The 12,896-nt window shown below is 45.2% G+C and overlaps 1 long non-coding RNA gene across 1 annotated transcript in view; it reads right to left on the bottom strand.

Moving 5' to 3' along the window:
* Positions 1-2,869: 2,869 nt before the first annotated feature.
* LOC140419278 (uncharacterized) overlaps positions 2,870-12,896 on the bottom strand; it is a 194,362-nt gene continuing 184,335 nt past the window's right edge. Inside the window, exon 2 of the long non-coding RNA XR_011945667.1 lies at positions 2,870-7,388. This is a non-coding gene — a long non-coding RNA (uncharacterized lncRNA). The remainder of the gene's footprint in view (positions 7,389-12,896) is intronic.

The raw sequence follows: 12,896 nt of genomic DNA, 5'->3' as shown, positions 1-12,896 counted from the left end.
CTAAGCGGTGTGCTGTCTTATTAATCAAAACTCGAGCTTGAGCCACGTGGCGGTATCAGAAAGATACCTGGCGACTCGTGAGCAAAGGTGACATAATCCGAGCTAATAAAACTAAGGCTAATAAGAGCAACAGGACCAAGAAGTTGATGAGAGCAAACTGGCAAGAAACATAAAAACTGACTGGAAAAGCTTCTCCAGGAATGTGAAAAGGAAAAGATTAACAAAGGCCAATATGGGTCCATTCCAGGCAGAGACAGGAGAGTTTGTAATGGGGAATGAAGAAATGGCACAGAAATTAAACAATGTGTGCCTGTCTTCACAGAGGAAGATACAGAAATTGTCCCCAAAACACCAGATAACCAAGGGACTGGCAGAGATTAGTATTGGGGAAAAAGTCGTACTGGAGAAATTAATGCGGTTGAAAGTGAATAAATCCCCAAAAGCTGATGATCTACGTCCCAGAGTGTTGAACGAGGTGGCTGTAGAAATCTCTATTCCTAATTCTAAATTCTCCTGACTCTATCTGGAACGGACAAACCTTTGTCTGAGCCAAACGTTTCCTTTTTACGTAGCCACAGAAGCTTTAACAGTCCATTTTTATGTATTTTGCTAGTTCGCATTCTATTCTATTCTCCCTTTGTTTCTCAGTGTCTTGGTTGAAGAACTGAAGTAAATCCTCGGGAATGAATCATCACTTTGGACAGGTTCTGAGACAATTAAGTTTTGACTTCTAGGACAGAGTAACTATAATCGTGGAGTGTGATTATAGGTTATATAAAAGGGCAAAGTTCTATCTTATAGTTTATGTGTAGGTTTCCAAGTTAAAGTAGCTTCTAGTTTGTTTGTTTGTTGTATTAAAACTCATAAATCTTGAAGTCCAGTCGTGTGATCCTTTAATTTGTTGACTGGGAATTTGAATTTTTTATAAGAAGTTGCTGAACTTTATGGGGGTCCAAATCCACAAGTTTTGTCTTCATATTTGAGCCTCAGGCACCTTTCTTTCTCTATTGCTCGTGTCAATGACAGCCAGGTGATGGAACTGAGGGCTGAATTTAGCTGCGAATAACGGGACCTGTGCCGCATTGGGAAACTGCCATGGGCATCGTTAATAGAGACAGGAAGGTGCTGGAGGACAGACTGGGAACTGCACCTCCAACCAATCAGGATTCAGGGGCGAGGGTCACAGGGGCTGATGGTGATGTGACCCCCAGGGTTCAGTGCCCCTGTGTCCAAAGCGGGGAGTCATGGGAACAGGGTACAGAGGAGCCGAAGGGAAACCATTTGGACCAGAACATTGTGAACATCGTGTTACTCTGGTTGTCTTTTGATCCTCAAGTAATTTTCTGTTAGTTTTTTTTAACCATGTTCTGTTTCATCAATAATCTTTTAACAGGAAAATATTTGAATTTGTTGGACATTTACTGATTAAATCTGTTCACTTTCAGGAAAGTGGGTGAGAGGGTTTGACAGGCTCTTTAACAGAAAGTGAGTCCCTCTAAGGTAATTGGCAAAGGAGCCAGAGGGGTAGAGGAGATTTGAATTTTCTTTTGACAAAGTGTTTGAAAATGGGGTTCAGGGAAACAATCGTGATTGACTAATTTATCAAGGTTCTCTGAGGAAGTAACAAGGGTTGTCAATAAAGGGGAACGTGTAGATGTGCTTTGTCTGGATTTGCAGAAGGTATTTCCCAAGGTGCCACATCAAAGGTTATTACACAAAATAAGAGCTCATGGTGTGGGGTCAACATATCAGCATGGATAGAGGATTGGTTAGCTAACAGGAAGCAGCCAGTAGGTATAAATGGGTCATTTCTGGGTGGGTAAGATGTGACAAGTGGAATGTCACCAGGATCAGTGCTGGGCTCTCAACCATTTACAATCTGTATGAATGTGTTGGATAACAGGAATGAATGCCTGGCGGCTCCATTTTCTGATGCCTCAAAGACAGGTAGGAAAGTAATTTGTGAAGTGGATTTAAGAACTCTGCAAAGGACTACAAACAGGTTAAATGAGTGGGTAAAAAAATGACAGATGGAGCATAACTTTGGAAAATATGAATTGTCCACTTTGGCAGAAAGTATTAAATAAAACAATATTATTTAAATGGAGAGAGATTTCAGAACTCTGAGTTACAGAGGGATCAGGGTGCCCGATCCCAAGTTAGTCTGCAGGTACAGCAAGTGATTAGGAAGGTCAATGGAATATTATTGTTTATTGCAAAGGAAATGGAATATAAAAGTAGGGATGTTTTACTGCAGTTGTACAAGCTCTTTAGTGAGACCATATTTCGTGCACGGTGTACAGTTTGGGTCTCCGTATTTCAGAAATGAGATAAGTGCATTAGAAGCAGTAGAGAGAAGGTTGACTCCCCGGATTCCTGGATTGAGGGGGTTATCCTCTGAGGAAAGGTTTGACAGGCTGGGCCTGTATCCATTGCAGTTTAGAAGAATGAGAGATGATGTTAGAGACGCTGAGTGGAATTGATAGAGAGAATGCTGAGAGGATGTTTCCCCTTGTGGCAGAGGCTAGAACGAGGGGATACCATTTACAAATAAGGGGTCTCCCATTTAAAATGGCGATCAGGATGATTGTTTTTCCCCTGATGGCTGTGAGTCTGTTAATCTTTCTTCCCCAGAGAGTGGTGGAGGCAGGGCCATTGAATCTGCTTTAAGGCTGAATTTGATCGATTCTTGATTGACAAGGGAGTGAAAGGGTGGAGGAAGGAAAGGAGTTGAGACCACAATCAGATTAGCCCTGATTTCATTGAATGGTGGAGCAGGATCAAGGGGCCGAATGGTCAACTCCTAATTTGTATTGACCCTTAACACCCCCACTTTTCCAAACTCTGAAATGATTCACAGTGATAGCCCTTATTGGTGGCAGTGGTTAGATTTTATTCAGTATAAATAAGAGCTGACACAGTCTAATGTCTGAGCAGTAGTATCAAAGTGCAGCAGCATTACCATTGCATTCTGGGTAGAAGCACCATCTCCATTGGTTGTTTTAAAGTCAGTTTCTCTCTGGAGTGTGTGTCAATGCCTTGATGATGTCACAATGTTGTCTCAATCCCTTGGACACATTCACCATTTCATCTCCTGCTGGGTCTCAAGTAGCTGTGCGTTTGGGACCCGGTCTTCAGTCCGTTTCAACATGAATTTACACTTGCTGTTTTTCACGTGTACCAAATCTGCACACTCACACCGGTATCCCCAAATCATGTCCCACATTCTTAACTCTCAGATGTGCTGATGAAAAGACCAAAGTGAGTGTCTGTCTTTGTTACCGTCCCCCTTTTATTGTCACAAGTAGGCTTACATTAACACTGCAATGAAGTTACTGTGAAAAAACCCCAGTCGCCACATTCCGGCGCCTGTTCGGGTACACAGAGGGAAAATTCAGAATGTCGAAATTACCTAACAACGCGTCTTTCAGGACTTGTGGGAGGAAACCGGAACACCCTGAGGAAACCCACGCTGTCACGGAGAGAACGTGCAAACTCCGCGCAGACAGTGACCCAAGCCGGGAATCAAACCTGGGACCCTGGAGCTGTGAAGCAACAGAGCTAACCAGCGGTTTCTGAGGCACGTGGGACAGTGGGTAATCTGGCTGCCAATTCAGACCCGATTCTCAATTAATCTTTGAATCTGGAGAAGTGAGGATGACATTCGGCCGACAACGATTGTAAAATAAGCATCATCAAGATCCATCTCCTACCTGCTCTTTCAGAGGGTCAGTGCAGACTTTATAATTCTGCTGTAGTAATACACTGTTGTTCGGCTATAAATAAAGTCAGCAGAGTGCCAGATGACCATCGGGTGCTCTCCGCTTTGAGGGGAAAAGCTGACTGGTGGTGATGTAACCTGAGCAACACCACAACTCAAGCGAGGGGCAAGGTTGAGAAGGCTGGCCTTCTGTACGAGAATTATAGATCATAGAACTTACTGTGCAGAAGGAGGCCATTCGGCCCATCGAGTCGACATGGCCCTTGGAAAGAGCATGCTCCCCAAGCCTACACCTCCACCCTATCCCTGTAACCCAGTAACCCCACCCAACCTTTTTGGGCACGAAGAGCAATTTAACATGGTCAATCCACTAACCTACTACACATCGTTGGACTGTGGGAGGAAACCGGAGGAAACCCACGCAGACACGAGGAGAACTTGCAGACTCCGCACAGACAGTGACCCAAGCCGGGAATCGAACCTGGGACCCTGCAGCTGTGAAGCAACTGTGCTACCATCCACACTGTTGACCTTGCTCTGCATCATGAACCAGCTGTCCAGCCAACTAAGCTAAACCGGCCCAGCTAGCCATTCAGCTATGCTTTATACCTGAATGGGTATTGTCAGATATTTTTACCACTGTGAGCTTGGGTTGTGGATTTTAACTTCTTCACTCTACTCTGTTCATGTTGATCTTCTCAAGTAGGGCTGCTTGGTGAAGAGAACTTTGTGAGATACAGTGACAGTGATTATGGAATATGTTTGTTTCCAAGTGCACTGACACCTGATCTCTGACCAACTAAGTGAGTTTGTGACAATGTAACTCATAATCATAGCTACTGCAGGTGAGTCTCTGGCTACAACTGTATTGAGAAGAAAGAAATTGGAGAGGAACATTGCACCCAGCGTGACAGCAGTAGATTACAGGAGGATGGTTTGGTCAATGGTGTCAAAGGTGCAGTCAGGCCAAAAAGAACAATAAAGAACTGCTTATCCTTGTCAAAGTCACATTGGAAAGTTACTTTGATAAAGAGTTGTTGCAATGCTGTGGCATAGGCAGGAATTTTACTGGGGAATTCAAAATATAGAATTCCTGGGCATGGATTTCAGAGATGACAAAACTTTGGAGAGGAAAGGTCGGTTAGAAATAGGGCAGTAGTAATCAGGAATTCTTTTTGAGGATGGGTTATAATGATGATTTAAAGTCAAGAGGGACAATAAATGAAGGGGGAGAGAGATCAAACCATCAACAGTATCAGCAAACATGGGGAAGTTGTGAGATCTGGGATTAGAACAGGAGGTGGGTCTCATGGTCATAATGAGACGTGAGATGGCATGCGGGGATATAGGAGAGATCTAGAGGGGTCAGATGTCTGTTAAGGGGGATCTTTAGAGGCAGTGTGGCACAGTGGGCCAGTGCTAGGGAAACAGCAGAGGAAGCTGACCGGATGCTCTCAAGGAGACAAGGGATGAGAGATACTGGCAAAAGGAGCACATTTGTGTCAGAGATTTTGTAAACACATTACATTGCATCTAACACAAGGATGATTTATTTGACATTTATCCTTAATATTAGTACCTTTAAGGGCGCTGGATGATTAATATTAGCCAAGAAATATTGTAAAGGGAAATTTACATTAGAGGTTATTCATTTAATCTCTTCATTTTATTATGTTTAAGTATTAGCTTATGCCTGCAATAATGTGGACTGCTGAGTCACTCGATACTAGCTTATGCTTGCAATAGTGTAACTGACAATCACAGCAATCTAATTCTGCAATGACCTGATAAGTACGGTTAGTGGCGAGTCATTCTCTAACTGACCTACTAACACATCTGCAATGTTCCGATTAATTGCTGAGTAATTCTGTAACTGACAAACTGACCGTTAACGATTGAGACACCTGTTATCCTTGTAATTGTGAACAAGGAGTTGCGAGCATTCGATAATGAATGGTTTCAGAGGAATGTAATTGGAAGCTAATTGTTGCTAGGGGGGGCCTAATGTAACCCCCCCCCCAAGCTAATTAGGAACTAACCAAGTGTACGTGTATAAAAGAGGCTAATTGCCGTTGTACAATTGAGAAGGTGACCACGAGCACTGCAGAGTGCCTGGCTGTCTCCCAAAAGCTTTTGCCAATAAATTGACTTGACTCAACTCTTTGGTGTGAATAAGTTATTTACCACTTCAAATATGGTTCAGTACTGGATGCGAGGAGCAGCAAAATCCTAATCAAATTTGTTACTTGCGAACTCGCTGGTGACTCAGCAGGTTGGATAATTACACAAATCCTTCCCCTTATTCAGAGTGGATGGTAGACTCTCTTCCTAGTGCACATTCACTGGTGCGAGGGCATGGCAGATGAATGGATAAATCCATTTCCACACTCAGTTTAACATCCTTTCCCCAGTTCAAATCTGCTGGTGTGCAATGAGTTCAGACGGTTTTCTCAACCCGAATGGTCTCGTCAGTTTGAACTTGTTGATGAGACATTGGTTTCTGGGCACTTGAAAGGTCTTTCATCTTGATGAATTCGCTGGTGTCTCAGCAAGCTGGATAACTGAGTAAATCCTTTCCCACACTGAGAGCAGTTGAACGGCCTCTCCCCAGAGTGAACTCGCTGGTGTGTCTGCAGGTGGAAGGACCGCGTAAATCCCTTCCCACACTCAGAGCAGATAAATGGCTTCTTCCCAGTGTGAAGTTGTTGGTGTATCATTAGGCTGGAGGACTGAATGAATCCCTCCCCTTGCTCAGAATAAGTGAACGGTCTCTCCCTAGTGTGAACTTGCTGGTGTTTCAGCAAGGTACATAACTGAGTGAATCCTTTCCCACACTTGGAGCAGATGAATGGCCTCCCCCCAGTGTGAACTTGCTTGTGCTTCAGAAGGCTAGACAACTGAGTGAATCCCTTCCCACACTCTGAGCAGGTGAACGGTCGCTCCCCAGTGTGAACCCGCTGGTGTTCCAGGAAGTTGGGTGAACGAGTGAATCCCTTCCCACAGTCAGGGCAGGCAAACGGTCTGTCTGCAGTGTGAGTTCGCTGGTGTACAGTGAGGTCAGATAATGTCTTGAACCCAGACCCACAGTGAGAGCATCTGAATGGTCTCGTCACTGTGAACGCGTTGATGGGACTTCAGTTCCCAGGAACATTTATAGCACCTCTCACACTCCAAGCATTTAAAAGGTCTTTCCCCATTGTGAAGCCGCCGGTGTGTCAGCAATGTGGATGAAGAAGTGAAGTGCTTCCCACACTCGGAGCAGTTAAACAGTCTTATCCCTGTGTGAACTCGCTGGTGTGTCAGCAGGTTTGAAGAGTTAATGAACCCTTTCCCACACTCTGGGCAGATGAATGGTTTGTCCCCAGTGTGACTGCGTTGATGAGTTTCCAATTCAGATGGGGTTCTGCATCCCGTCCCACAGTCCTCACATTTCCATGGTTTCTCCCTGGTGTGGCTGTACTTGTGTCTTGCCAGGCCAGATGATTGGCTGAAGCCTCGTCCACACACAGAACACGTGTACGGTTTCTCCCCACTGTGAACGGGGCTATTCTCTTTCATCTTCAAAATCCGATATTCACGTTACAGCAGGTTGAGAAATTCTGTGCGTACCTGATGTGAAGTTTTAATTTCCTGACTGAAAATCTGATCCTTCGAACACCCTGTGAAACTGATTGAAAACAGAAAATAGGGGTGAGAGAGAACCCACAAAAACACAAAGGCAAGTTGTTGAATTAAGCTGAATGAATCTGGTCATCTGTGGGGCCGGCACTGGGAAAAAGTGACTATGAAAACTGCTGGATTGTCATAAATACCAAACTGGTTCGTTAATGTTCTTCAGGGAAGGGAACCTGCCACCCGGTCTGGGCCAACACAGGGCACTGGTTTCTATGGGTGAAGGGAGGGAGGGGGGTGGGGGTGAGGGAGAGTCGAGGTTGGTCATAAAATGTGGAATTTCCTCTGAACAACCTCTCAATATCACTTTCCTTAATAAGATGCTCCTTAAAACGTACCTCTTCAACCAAACCTTTGGCCATCTGCCCAAATATCTCCTTTATGTGGCTCTTTGGTAAATATTGCTTTGTAACATTCCAGTGAAACACATTGGAATGATCCATTGAATGAATCGTGCTGCGTAAATACACTGGTTATTGATTTGGACATGTATCAGAGTTGTGTATCCGGCTGTGGGCTTGCACAACATGTTTCTGAAGCCTCTCCACCCAGCCGCCAGATCCATGATTCCCCACATCACTGATATTTCTCTCACCGTTTGTGGATCCCAGAGAAAAGTCTCTCTCCGTCGCCATTACCCGCAATGCGCATGCTTCAATCAAACCATGGCCCCACCCCTCATCAACTCCGATTGGTTGGACGTCGAGCCGCTCCCGCTTGGTCTTCCAGTCCCGCCCCCTCTCCCTATTGGTCTGTCAATCACTCCCCGGGCATTGTGATCTGGAGCATGCGCAGTGCGGCACATGTCGAGGGACAAGCTCTTGTTTGTCTCATTTTCAGATGGGAAGGGGGCGGATAAGCGGAGGCAGCGTTCGGGGCAGTGGGTGGGTGGGAGGGGAGGCTTCACAAACACCCAGTGGAGGCCTCAACACCCACAATAACAAACTAGCGGCACCGCCTCAACACCCAACACAACGGCAGCTGCCGCTTTCTCCCGGTGCCGGGCCCCAGTGGACAAATGTAGCTTCAGGAAGGAAATGCAGCAATGGATTTGTTCAGGAGAAATTATCTTTAACTCACTTTATTGATCCTGGAGCAGGAGGAGAGAATGGGGGCAATTTCTATCCTGCACTGCAGTCCATTTGTCCTCTGCTTCTGACAATCAAATTTGCATTTTTATTACCTATTGGTAATTCTTCAAACCTTGAAATGTTTACTTTGTGCGTCGCCGCGTGGATAAAATAATATATTGCCAGTTGCATGTGGGGAAAATGATTTTTGACCTTGAACCACTGAACTCTGTGTGGTGAAGGTGCTCCCACAATACTGTCAGGTAAGGAATTACAGGTCATTCACCCAGTGATGACGAAGAAACAGTGATTATTATTATATACGTCCAAATCAATGACATTAATTTCTATTTATAATACACTTTCGATGCAATGCAACGTTCCAGTGCATTTCAGAGAGATGTTACATGGCAACATCTGACACTGAGCACAAAAGGAGATATTAGGGCAAGGGATCTAAACATTGGTCAACGAGGTAGGAGGTAAGGAGCATCGTAAAGGAAAAAGTAAATTAGATGGAAAGGTTTAAGGTGGAAATTCCAAAGCAAGGGGCCCAGGCAACTGAAAGAACGGCCATCAATGGTGGAGTGATTATTATCGGGAATACTGAAGGGGCCGGAATTAGATGAACACTTTTTTTGGAGGATTGTGCGGGTGGTGGAGATTACAGAGATCGGGATGATCACAGGATGAAGGAAATCATGGCTGAGAATGTTGGAATTTACTTGTTTATTGACTGGAAGCCTTTGTAGGCCAGCAAGCACAGGGGTGATGAGTAAACAGCACTTGGTGTGAGTAAACACACGAACAGTGGAGTTATGGATAATCTCAAGATTACGGGGAGGTTAAATTTGGGAGGATAGCAGGGATTGTGTTCGGAGAGTTAAATCCAGATGTGAGAAGAATGAATGAGGTGTCAGCAGCAGATTAGCTGAGACCGGAGTGGAGTTAAGCGATGTGACTGTGGTGGAATTAAGCGCTCTTGGTTATGTGGATATGTGGTTGGAATCTCGTCTTGGGGTGAAATGTTCACACTGGGGAGAGGCTGTTCACCTGCTGCATGTGTGGGAAAGGATTCACTCAGTCAGACAGCCTGCTGACACACCGGCGATTTCACAATCGGGAGAGGCAGTTCACCTGCTCTGATTGTGGGAAGGGATTTGTTACCTCATCCACTCTGCTGAAACTCCAGCGAATTCACAAATAACTATTGTGCTTGGATTTTGTTGTTAATCATATCCAGGACTGAACCATGCTCCAGCTTTGTTACACGTGTGAACATAGTTGGTCTCAGAAGGGGACGATTTGTGGTCAAGATTTCACATAACATTTCAGATCAGGATTGGATGGAGCTGCACAATTTTTCTTAACCTGAAGAGCAGAGAATTTATTTTTCAGAAATATTTTTATTGAAGACATTTTTCCCCTATACAAAAATACAAAAGCCAAACCTTGGCAACAGGTAACAAAGCTAACAACCCCCCCCCCCCCCGCCACACCCCAAGCCTGCCTTTTTTTCCCAACACCTCTGAACAAATCACCCCTAACTAACCCCCCCCCCCACACCCGACAATTAATTACTTTAACGAAGATGATGCATGGCTTCCTCCTCAGGGTGAATCCGCCTTCCACTCTATGTAGGACAAACTTAACTTTTTCCACCTGCAGATATCCTGCCATGTCACTCACCCATTCCCTCGTCTTTGGCTGTTCCTAGTCCCGCCAACTCCACAAAATTTGTCTCTGGGCTATCAGGGAGACAAAGGCCAAAGCATCTCTCCCCACCTGAACTCCCAGATCTTCCGATACTCCGAATATCGCCACCTCCGGACTTCGAGCCACCCTTGCTCCCAAAATTTCAGACATTTCATCCAAAAAACCCTCAACTTCAGGCACACCGAAAACATATGCACATGGTTCGTCGCCCCCACATCCTGCACACTAGGTACTCTAGATTTATAATGGGTACTCTCAATTTATAATCAAAAACTGTTTCCCTTAGGCAAGTGATACAACTCCTCAAGCTCCTCCAGGCCTGCAAACATTTCTCCCAGAAGCAAGTCCCTGAAGTACTCTATCCCCAACCTTCCACCACATGTGAACCTCGGGTCCAGCGCTGCAAACCTATGGTTTTCACATATTGGCATCCACAGTGACATGCCTTTCAGTCCGAAGTGTTGCCTGCACTGGTTCCAAACCCTCAACGCTGATAACCCCACCGGTCTTGTGGAGTACGGACCAGCGAGAACAGCATGGATGCCAACAACAGTGCCCTCAAACAGCATCTTATCCAGTCCCCAGACTGACCCCTCCTCCCACACCCATTTCCTAGTAATTGCCCAGTAGTCATTCAACAGGCTCGACAAAGCCAACCCCCGCCCCCCCACGCCCACATCAATCCCTTTCCAGAAACACCTTCCTCACCCGCAGAGCATTCCCCACCCACACATCATCCCATTCACCTTTCTCAGAAAGGACTTGGGAACAAAGATGTTGAGGTTCTGAAATTCGAATAGAAAGAAGCTTGGGCAGCAACATCATTTTCACTGTCTGGACACATCCTGTCAAAGATAGGGCAACACATACCACCTCTTGAAGTCCGCCTTGAACTTATCCAGCTGGACCCAACTCCACACCACCTATATCCCAAGATAGTGCAAACTCACCCCCACCACTTGGAACGTCAACACCCCGCCTCCTCTCCTGCCCCTGGCAATTATCGGGAACACATTGCTTTTCCCCCATATTCAATTTTAATAATGATAATGATTATTAGTGTCACATGTAGGCTTACATTAACACTGCAATGAAGTTACTGTAAAAATCCCCTAGGCGCCTGTTTGAATACTCTATTTTTTTTAAAGGTAAAGACTCGATGGGCTGAATGGCTTCCTTCTGATCTGTAGAGATTCTATTATTCTATGAAGATAGAAATTTAGAACTGACAATTCTACTTGTCACTGAACATCCATCTCGCTCTGAAACTATAAATCTCTGTCCCGCACACACTCATCTTCTCTATTGATAATAGCGCCAGTTAATCCTCTTATACACCTGTTTCTTTTGCCAAATTCTCATCCTCTCAAGGTGCTAATTTCGGGTTCAGTTGCAGTCACCTATTGACATCCTCAATATGTCCGCCGGCTGTCTAAATCTTTACATCTGAAGTCAACAAACGTTTCCGAAGGGAATCAAATCAAATCCAGCGACGACCCACGTGTACTTTGTGTCAGGCTGGGTCAGTGGCCCCCAGAGCCAGGATTTCGAAGCTGAGATTCCACCTGAATAATGGCTGCCGCATATCCCAGAATTCTCCGCACCGGGGAAACCGCTCTATCCAACGGCCTGAAAAGCGCCTGTCCAAAGGAGAAGAGTTGCCACCCACCTTGACCTTTGTGCTGAGGCGCTGACCAATGGGATGACTTGGAGGACCGGAATTTTCTCTGGTCCTCCAGCCAATCAGAATGCGGAATTTGTATTCATCGAGTTTGAGCCTCTCACAGACTGAACCCCCCCCCCCCTTGTGCCACATCTGTGAGTAAAACATTTTATTTTCTCCCCTTTCCATTTATTTTCTCATTCTGGGGGTTAAAATGCAGGAACTGAAGGGAAAGGAAGCGAATCCAGGGAGGGTGCAGACTCTGAGAAGGTTAGCCAAGGTCTCTCTCTCTCTTAAAGATATTGACATCCTTTTCTCCCTCAGCTTCACACATCTATTAAAAGGATGGTCTCTTTCCTAATGTTCACAATTAAACGAATGGTTTCCCCAGGGCTGATTTTAAGGAGACAATAAGATAATCTAGGACAGAGATATGTCTGGTATTATATGATACTTTTTTGATTTGATTTGAGTAATTATTGTCTTGTATTAGTATACAGTGAAAAGTATTATTTCTTGCATGCTGTACAACAATGCATACCGTACATAGGGAAGGAAGGAGAGACTGCAGAATATAATGTTACAGTTATAGCAAGGTGTAGAGAAAAGATCAACTTAATATGAGGAAGGTCCATTCAAAAGGCTGACGGCAGTAGGGAAGAAGCTGTTCTTGAGTCGGTTGGTACGTGACTTCAAACTTTGGTATCTTTTTCCTGATGGAAGAAGGTGGAAGAGAGTATGTCCGGGGTGTATGGGGTCCTTAATTATGCTGGCTGCCTGTCAGAGGCAGCGGGAATTGTGGACAGAGTCGATGGATGGGAGGCTGGTTTGCGTGATGGATTGGGCCACGTTCACGACCTTTTGTAATTTCCTGCGGGCTTGGGCAGAGCAGGATCCGTAACAAGCTGTGATACAACTAGAAAGAATGCTTTCTATGGTGCTTCTGTAGAAGTTGGTGAGTGTCGTAGGTGACACGCCAAATTTCCTTAGTCTTCTGAGAAAGTAGAGTCGTTGATGGGCTTTCTTAACTAGAGTGTCGGCATGGGGGACCAGG

The sequence above is a fragment of the Scyliorhinus torazame genome, chromosome 5 (genome assembly GCF_047496885.1).
Source record: "Scyliorhinus torazame isolate Kashiwa2021f chromosome 5, sScyTor2.1, whole genome shotgun sequence".
In the NCBI taxonomy this organism is placed as follows: Eukaryota; Metazoa; Chordata; class Chondrichthyes; order Carcharhiniformes; family Scyliorhinidae; genus Scyliorhinus; species Scyliorhinus torazame.
Note: the sequence above shows the minus strand (reverse complement) of the source record. Positions and strands in the feature narration are given on the sequence as shown.